At 43.4% G+C, this 9,698-nt stretch overlaps 1 protein-coding gene across 4 annotated transcripts in view; it reads left to right on the top strand.

The window, feature by feature from the left end:
* The first annotated feature begins 6,502 nt into the window (after positions 1-6,502).
* Positions 6,503-9,698, top strand: part of LOC119176989 (luciferin 4-monooxygenase) — a 117,323-nt gene continuing 114,127 nt past the window's right edge. Inside the window, exon 1 of one of the 4 annotated variants that reach the window (XR_012887129.1) lies at positions 6,503-6,718. The gene's annotated coding sequence lies outside the window, so the exon portion shown is untranslated. The remainder of the gene's footprint in view (positions 6,719-9,698) is intronic. The other 3 variants (XM_075878371.1, XM_075878369.1, XM_075878370.1) reach the window with 3 other exon arrangements.

Here is a 9,698-nt window from a genome sequence, read left to right as displayed (position 1 = left end):
AAAAGAAGGAAGGGGCTTGCACTGGACGCGCCAGGCTTGAAACAGCGAAGCTGGTCGATCCAGTGGCGTTTCTTGGCTGGTGCTTGGTTTGAGTTTTGCTGATAACCTGCCCCCGCATTCAATATTGGCCGTATTCGTGGGTGAGTGGTCGGTTGTGAACGGTATTCTCGGTGACGCCATTTGCTCTTCCACCCCAATGAGTCGCGGTAGCGATGCAGACTTGTCGAGGTATATATACTTGATACCACTGGTGATGCTATAAGCTGTAGAGCGGCGCCACGCACAACGGTATCTCAACACGTCCTCTACAACTTCAGTTCACCGTGGTCGTTTTCTTTCGGGAACATTTTTCGTAGAACTCGATAGGCATTGGCGCCTTTTCGTTGCAGCGCATGGAGCTGATTGATGGTAAATTTAGGTTAAACCAAAGCCTATCACATACCTCACAGTAATTTTCAAACTCGACAGCCAGAAACCCACGAGAAAATCTCGCATTGCTTCAATAGGTGCCTGCACAGACTTTTTGCCAGTCATACTCGGCTCTACCAGCTCGACCGATTCAGGGTTGACTGTTGCACATCATTCGTTTCTTCGGCGCGTTCCATGCCCCGCCACGGTGGTCTAGTGGCTAAGGTACTCGGCTGCTGACCCGCAGGTCGCGGGATGAAATCCTGGCTGTGGCGGCTGCATTTCCGATGGAGGCGGAAATGTTGTAGGCCCGTGTACTCAGATTTGGGTGCACGTTAAAGAACCCCAGGGGGTCAAAATTTCCGGAGCCCTCCACTACGGCGTCTCTCATAATCAAGTGATGGTTTTGGGACGTTAAACCCAACAAATCAATCAATCGGCGCGTTCCACTCATTCTCATGCCCGACATAGTCCGATCTGGTAGCCGTCGCCGTTTGGCCGTTCTTTCGTTGGCCAGGAAGGCTGGATCAGTTAATGGCCGACGGCGACTTTCACGAACACCGACACGAAGAGCCTCGCGATAAGCAGCCTTTCCTGTGGATGTACGCACCTTTTTGGGGTGGCCAATGACCAGAAATGCCTGAGCATGACCAAGTGCAGCTATTTTTATAACGATTCGAAAGGCATGCACATGAGCAGTAACTTTTTATGATGTATTTCAATGCGTAAATGGTTGCTAGGCGACACAAATTTAACTTGGTGTGAGCTGTACACACATTCTGCGCTATCCATCGCGGCTTAGTGTGACGTCATCTCAGTTACCGTAATAGTTTGGCATGGCGGCCCCTTCATCGCTTGGGCGATGGTTTCGGCGTAAGCGCGGCAAGGCCAACAGCTGGAGCGGTTGCTACAGCAAAGGCACGGCGGGGATTTTTCCGGACGACCACCATATCTATCATTTACCATTACCAACAGCTGCGCTGTTTAAAAGAAGCTGAAGTCGACAGAGGTTTTCTATGAGCCACAATGCGAGTCATTGCGGTTGAAAGGCAGCAACGCATCGTTTTATTGTTCTCCAGAAGAAGCAAACAACGTGCAGTGGAGAAAGACGTGCTGAGTTTGAAACCAGCGCATCCAGAGAAACGTGTTTAAACTTTGCTGGTTTGTTTTATAAGTGCACTGGCGAAGTGTTTTCTTTGCCTCCCGGTGAGTAGGTCACTAGTTTGTGAGTTTTTTATTTTGAATATTATGCGAACTTTTCGAAGAACGGAGTCATATTTATTTTAAGGCAAAATGCATTTTTTTGCGTTCACCTACTGTTGTTCCTTCACAGAAGTGCATACATGTTCTTATAAAATTCTGAAGAAAAACCAACATTTCAAATACATTTCTGAAACAATGCACTAGCTAGCCTGATCACATTGCATTGCTATGTTATATCGGCATATGTGGACGCTTGGACACAAGGGGTCGAGGCGAAAGCTTTAGGTGACTCATGCAAAGCAAAATCAACCAACTAGCGGCGCCTCTCGTACCGGCAATGGCTTTGGGTATGAGTCATGCCAAAAACACCATGACATGACGTCACATATAACTGAATTGTGACGTCTATATGACGTCACAGCGACGTAAGGTAATGAGACTGATGACATTATCCCATCACATCACAGCTCAGTCAAAGGTAGTCCGAATTGCTCTAAAAGTACACTCGCGAAGAGTTTTTCAAATATTTTTTCCCGGTGAGTGTAAGTTCGTTGTTTTGAATTTAAGGCGAGCTTTTCGAAGAGCAGACTGTAAACTTTTGTTTGAAGATATCGCTTCAATGAATCAACTATGCACACAAATTTCGGCTCTGATAATTTTCTTCTTATTGTTACTGATATTGAAGCTTATCAACAGGAATATCCTCGCTGACCGGCTTTTGTCCGCCTCTAACTCAGTAAGAAAAATAGAGTCTTCATGGACACGTACGTTCTGCCTATTTTTATTGTGCATCTGGTGCACGTGGACGATTTTGTGTTATTCTTCAACACAACTCGTTTTTGTGCCACATTAACAATCATATCTGACTTACGCACCGCACCGTGCACTAAGTTTCTCTGCGACACTACACGTACACATAACTGAATTCTGTGCTAATAGATTTGTTTCAAAGTGATGCACTGATACATATGAAATTTCTTAGGATAATTCATGTCTAATTCATAGAAACCTAACAAGCTCGACTGAAAAAAAAATGCTATTAGCTCAAATATGTATTCGCATGTTTTAGTGATGCTTTCAGGACTCACCAAGCTTGGCTTTAAATTAACCTCTAAACCACTCTTCAGCGGCACTTGTGTTTTGATCCACAAAATGAAAATGTTCTTTACAATACGTGAAAATCAGATTCCCAGTACTCGCGATGACTGCTTAAAGGAGCTGCTACTCATAATTTTCCGTCACGCACGAGTATACTTCCGTCATTCGGAGATGCATGATATGGACAAAAACTTACCCTCTTTGACCCCCACCTCACCTGAAGGGTTCTATATCTTAAATAAAGCGAGTTAAAAAATTGTCGGATCCCACCTACAAAGGGAATCGATGATATGCAAAGCACGCATGAGGGAGGTTCATACGTCCCTTTAAAATCAGCACAACATTACGAGACAAACATAAGCTATGTCGTACATGACTTCCATGTCATATTTATCATGTTTTAGCCTAGCTTTTGTGTTCGTCGTCCATTCACGTCACGTAGTATAAAATTCGGTATATTAAAAGCTAGCAAAACGGCCGTGAGCGCGCTATGAGCGTTACATGTAGTCATGTTTTACATGACACGCATGTCATGATTATACTTTTACGTGTCATTTACCTTCGTCATCTATTCACGTCACGTAACACTAAATTTGCTATATGTGAAGCTAACGAAACTGCCGTGAGCGCGCTATGAGGGTAGCATGTACTGATGTTTTACACGGCACGCATGTCATTGTTTTCATGTTTGCACCATTCATATACCATCGTCATCTATTCACGTCACGTAAAACCAAATTTGATACGCGTGAAGCTAGCAAAATGGCTGTGAGCGCACTAAGAGCGTAGCATGAAGTCATGTTTTACATGACACGCATGTCATGATTATCATGTCTGGACGTGTCATTCACCTTCGTCATTCGTTCACGTCACGTAATACCAAATTTGGTATATGTGAAGCTAGCGAAACGGCCACGAGCGCATCATGACCGTGGCATGTAGTCATGACTTTCATGACATGCATGTCATAATTTCCACGTTAACTCCTTCCACTTACGATCGCCATGCAGTCAACTCATACCATGTAAGTGTTGCAATATGTCATGAAAACGAAGCCACCGAAAAAGCAGTAAAACCATGACGTGTGAGTCATGCCGTTCATGACATACAAGTCAGGATTTTGATGTCATGAGTCGTCATTTATGCTAGTCATACAGTCATGTTATGCCATACCAATTTTGGTGTAGATCCAATTATCGAAGCGGCCAGGAGATCTCAAAGTCGTAGATAGATAGATAGATAGATAGATAGATAGATAGATAGATAGATAGATAGATAGATAGATAGATAGATAGATAGATAGATAGATAGATAGATAGATAGATAGATAGATAGATAGATAGATAGATAGATAGATAGATAGATAGATAGATAGATAGATAGATAGATAGATAGATACGGTCAAACTCACCGAAGTTCGCTAAAAATTGCTTCACATTCGACAAAGGAAACAAAAAAGAAAAGAAAATTTGGTGGACTCATCAAACAGATTTAACGCTTGTACGCACAACCAAACTATTTCCACTCTTTCGTCCTACAAACGCTCACACTCTAATACAGTGTGACCGGCAGAAAGCATTTTTTTGCCTTCTACGAAACACCATGATTCCATGCCAAATTGCACTATCTTCAACGCAGTGCTAAGCGCAAGTATAGCAAAAGTGCCGTCATAACTCTAGATATTGCCGCCAACATTGCTTATCTGAGCAGCGTTGCAAGCACAGGTCATGTTTACTGGAGTTATGAATGACTAGATGTCAAAACTGGACGAACAAAAGCAAGTAATTTAAGCATGAAGAGAACACTGGCTTAGTAGCAAGAAGCGTAACACTCCTGGAAACACCTCATGTTGCAATTTAAAAGAAAGTGAGGAACCAAGAACAGTTGTTTTTTTTTTCAGCTATAACGAAAACTAGTGATATGACTGCAGATGAACTCTAGATGTATTGTATAAAGAGTGCAGCTGTTGGAGAACCTTACGTTTGCCTAGTATCCAGAACACAAAGATCTCTAAAAGGGCTTCTTTTCGGGCAAGTTGGTGCTTAACTTGCGTATGTACTTATTGCATCAGTTACATAGTTTAAACGTTGTATTCGACGGAAATGCACTTTCTCGATAGCTTGTTCTCTTGACCATGTCCCTCTTCTTGATTTGTTGGCTGTTCACAAATGCGTGGAAATGTCTTATTTCTTGCTGTGAGGGTCTTAGAATGTCATTAAGCATTTGGTAGTCGGTGCTGCTCTTTCTGATTTTTTGCTCCCCCTTTTTTCACAATATATTTTTGCGCCTCAGTTAGCAGTACCTAAGGAACAATCACCTTTCTACAAAGTAAATTGGGTGAACCGTGATAACAGACAGGATGAGTGAGTGAGTGATTGAGTGATTGAGTGAGTGAGTGAGCAAGTGAATGATTGAGTGAGAGTGAGTTAGTGAGTGAGTTAGTGAGTGAGTTAGTGAGTTAGTGAGTGAGTGAGCAAGTGAGTGAGTGAATGTGCAAGTGAGGGAGTGAGTGAGTGAATTTAGTTAGTTAAAAAGAGCCAAATATAATAGTAGCCAAAGTGGAAAGTAAGACAACCTGCCACCAGCAGTGACAAAAAGAACGTCTTTTCGGCCAATTTACTTTGTTCGTATCTATACAAAATGACTACAATACACCTAAAATATTGCAATTATAGCCCCTTTTGCCTTTTTTGGCTTCATTATCTGCTGGTTTTCATTAAGACTGTGCCAGACAAAAGAAAAAATCTCTCGTAATCCCCTTTTTTTGTGTCAGATACTGCACTCTCCTTTTTATTAGATTTTTTTCTTTAGGTCATTTCCCGAGATTTAATTTCTGAATTTCCCATGCGTCCTTTACAAATGAAATAGGAGGATTAGTCTTTGTACGCACAACCCATCACGCCGCCATTCTCATTTGGGCCCGCAGGCATATAGCTTAGCACTTTACATGTCGCACCCCGCCGCGGTGGCCTAGTGGCTAAGGTACTCGACTGCTGACCCGCAGGTCGCGGGATCGAATCCCCGTGGTGGCGGCTGCATTTACGATGGAGGCAGAAATGTTGTAGACCCGTGTGCTCAGATTTGGGTGCACGTTAAAGAACCGCAGGTGGTCGAAATTTCCGGAGCCCTCCACTACGGCGTCTTTCATATTCATTAGGTAGTTTAGGGGCGTTAAACACCACATATCTATCAAATCAACCTTAGATGTCACGCTGCTAAGCTTGAGGGCGCGGATTCAATTCCAGGCCATGGCAGCCGCATTTCGATCAGGGCAAAAGGCAAAGAATACCCGTGTGCTTAGATTTAGGTGCACATTGAGGAACGCCAGGTGGACCCAATTGATTCGAAGCCCTCCACCATAACGCGCCTCATAATTATGCTATGATTGTGGCACGTGAGACCGCAGTATAATTGTTATTATCTGTCCGTGCTTTCGTATTTCAAACGAACACCTTTTTGTCATCTTGTTCATTACTTGTTAATGTGCTTTCTTTGGTGTGGTCAAGAATAACCAAATACAAGCATAATGTTGTTATTGTGTCCAGAGAAAACTGAACTAATTTTTCAAAGAGCGTCAAGTTCATTGATCCGACATCCTCCGTGGGCGTTCTTTGTGTACGGCACTTCGGCCGGTTGCGGAGGAGATACCTCAAGGTGGCTACACCCGGGCCATAGGGCGGTTGGAGAGGGTCCTCGATTGTTGCAGACGTATCTCTAAGCAAACAATACTTGTCGTAGGCGCCGGCGCTGCCATCTACATCCGCTCAGCGAAAAGCTGGAAACGAGGGAGTACATTGTGCTTTACTGACAAGACGTCATGTGCGTGCTTCCGTCTACTGCTGATTTATTATCGGACGCGTTCATCAACGAGAGGTATTGTATTCCCGTATTGGTGATCCTATCTCCCCACACTCTTACGGCTGCTGTGGCAGTCAGTGTATTACCCGTGATACTTCAACTGAGGCCGTTCGTGGAACGGCGAAGGCAGGAAGAACGTGATCGTGGACAGGTGAGGTATTATTCGCTGGTCTTTTTCTTGATAGCTTTGTTTCCGAAAATTGTCATTAAGGTGATTTATGATTGTCACACGGTTAAGGCTTGGCAAAAAAAACCCAATATGTGGCTTGTTTGGAAAGCGTTCGTATTTTATTTGCATTTAGTGTAATCGCGTTAAATTTGCCGAAAAATGCAGTCTGTGTAGTCGCGTGTGTGAGAGCTCTCTAATTAGGCGTTCTGGTAATTTTTCTTGGTTTATGTGTTTCAGTATCCACCGTATGAGAAAACAAAAGGGTTTGTGTTACTCTTCTTGGCGAATTTCGTTTTGCCACATATATTACTAGCTTTGAAGAGACGCATTAACCCACCTTCAAGTCGCACGACCCTCCGACAATAGTATAATGACCTTCATAGACAGGGTTCACCTTTTTCACAGAGAGTCATGCTAGAATTGGCTCACTGCCAAATATTTTATGACTTTTTCTTTATTAGACATGTTAAGGTGTTTTGAGTCTCGCGACTCCATCAAGAGAATGATCTCCTTAGGAGTTCATGTGTTTCTTTAGAGAGAGAGAATCATTTGTGTCGCAAGACAGGCTTCACCAAAAAGAGACAACGGACTCTCTTTCTTAGAGCGTATGTCGATATTTTTGACACCCCCTGATCCCCCATCGAGGTAAACGTGATTTACTTTATATGTGCAATCTTCATACTCACCGTGTTTCGCGATGTCGCAACCACTACTGGGGGAAAGAAAAATAAATACGTACTTTTTTTTAACAACGAATGTCGATCTCTAAGGTGCAATGAGGAACAGTGCGAAAAAATAATACCTGAATTCACTCAGAACATGCAATATAGTGCTCATCTGCACACAAAGAATAAACACACTTATTGTTTATATGATTACTATATGAGTATCTACATACATCATGAAAGCATATAACGGTGGTACAATTTCGTAAGTACTGCGGCTTTTATTTTTCTTCAACCCTGTATCAATGCGTGTGTCTTTGTTTGTGCCTATTCAGCAACACGTGGCGTTCTCGGTTTATTGACAAATCGTGCGTGCAGCCTATTGGAAAGGTCCTGTGGCCACTGAGGGCTTTTGTTTTTAAATTAAAATCATCACGAAGGTTTATTGCTAGCAAAAAAACGCACCAGGATACCGGCATACACACGTCGCAGCCTGACCGTGATTTAGCATTAAAGTGCTGAATAAATCTGAACTCTAACCGGCGTGCAGAAAGTAGAATAAACATATATATTGAAGGGCTTATGGGCAATAAGCTTCAACACCGGTAATCTGTAGGCGATACACAAAGCGCCGATGACCCCAGCTGCATGCGGCTGCGGGTCAGAAGCGTTGATGGGCTCGGACGAGCAGTGTTTCTGCGAGTGTAAAGGCGAGTGCACAGAGGCATGTGTTTATTCTTCTTGATTCAATTATTTTGTCGGCCTTCAGCGATGTCCAAAAATAACTGCTGCATTGTTGCCTGCCCAACACGCACGAATATTCACCAGGAACGCACTTTTGCAAGTTTTCAGCGCTCTTTCATGAGCAAAACCATTTGCTCTGGTAGATTGCGGCCATCTTACGCAGTAGGTGAGCAATCGCGCCTTTTCTAAGGCAGTTCTAGAACTATTACAGTGTTTTGCTTTATATACGTCGCTTTTTCAGTGAACGCTACTGCGTTTACACTTCGTCTCCTCGCCTGCATTCTGGATGACACAATGAACGTGTTACTGAAGAAACAAGACGCTTTTTTTTTTAAACGAATGTTGCGAAGCGCAAAATCAAAGAATGTGGAGTAGGTGACGGCTCATTTCCAAAAGCGCCGCGCAATCAGCCGTGCGCTGCACGGAATCGGCTGCATCCTACCTACACTCTAAAAACTGCGGAGGGTATAGCAGGAGTAAAAATGCCGAGTTACTCTTCAGGGTGCTCTTCTACTCTCACAAAGCAACAAATAGAGTGAAATTCATTTCACTCTATTTGAAATGTCCACATACTCTGTGAAATGTCCACATACTCTTAAGGTACGAGAGAGTAAAACGCAGTTATGCTCTTAATCTTGATTACTTTTAGATGCATCGGCGCACCGTGAGTGATTCGCACTACCTAATAACCACATATATGTATGCAATAAAACATACTGCACTTGTTTGTTGAGACGTACAGATGATTAACAAAAATAACAGCGTTTCCAGAGCACACCAGTGAATTTCAATGAACTAGAAGGCACTCGGAACTCTCAATATTCAAGTTTTTAGGGTTCGATCTGTGTAGAGCAATACGAAAATACTACTTCGTTCAATCGTTCATGATATAAACTATATAAATGCAAACGGCTAAGACGTTCTCCTTATATTATTATTCATGTTTTTCGCAACGACCATCGCACACGGGAAATAGTGCCGTAAGTCTAACGTACGGTACAGCTACAGTGAAGTATGGTGGCTTTATTCGTAGTACTCCGAAAGGTGATGATGTATATATGTGGAGTTTAGCGTCCCAAAACCACCATACGATTATGAGAGACGCCAAAGTGGAGGGCTTCGTAAATTTCGTCCACCGGGGGTTCTTTAACGTGCACCAAAATCAGAGCACACGGGCCTACAACATTTCCGCCTCCATCGGAAATGCAGCCGCCACAGCCGGGATTCGATCCCGCGACCTGCGGGTCAGCAGCCGAGTACCTTAGCCACTAGACCACCGCGGCGGGACATCTCTCCAAAAGGTGTTATAGCACTTTTGCGCTGCGTTCCTGTGCTACTACATGCAAAGTCTTATCAGTTTTCGAGGTAACTACGCTGGTACTCATGCTGCTGATTGCGTGTATTCCATTGAGCTTCGTTGCACCGTCAAAAACTGAGTGCGCATGCCGTTCACTTGATAAGAGAATGCAGCTATGCCTAGGTTGGTGTATCAGATAAGGCAAATCGTAGTTTCGACTGAAATGGGAGTGCTCTTTTCTTTGCGTTCGTGAATC

Source organism: Rhipicephalus microplus, chromosome X, assembly GCF_043290135.1.
Source record: "Rhipicephalus microplus isolate Deutch F79 chromosome X, USDA_Rmic, whole genome shotgun sequence".
Taxonomy (NCBI): domain Eukaryota; kingdom Metazoa; phylum Arthropoda; class Arachnida; order Ixodida; family Ixodidae; genus Rhipicephalus; species Rhipicephalus microplus.
The sequence above is the reverse complement of the archived record's forward strand: the minus strand, read 5'-3'. Positions and strand labels throughout refer to the sequence as shown.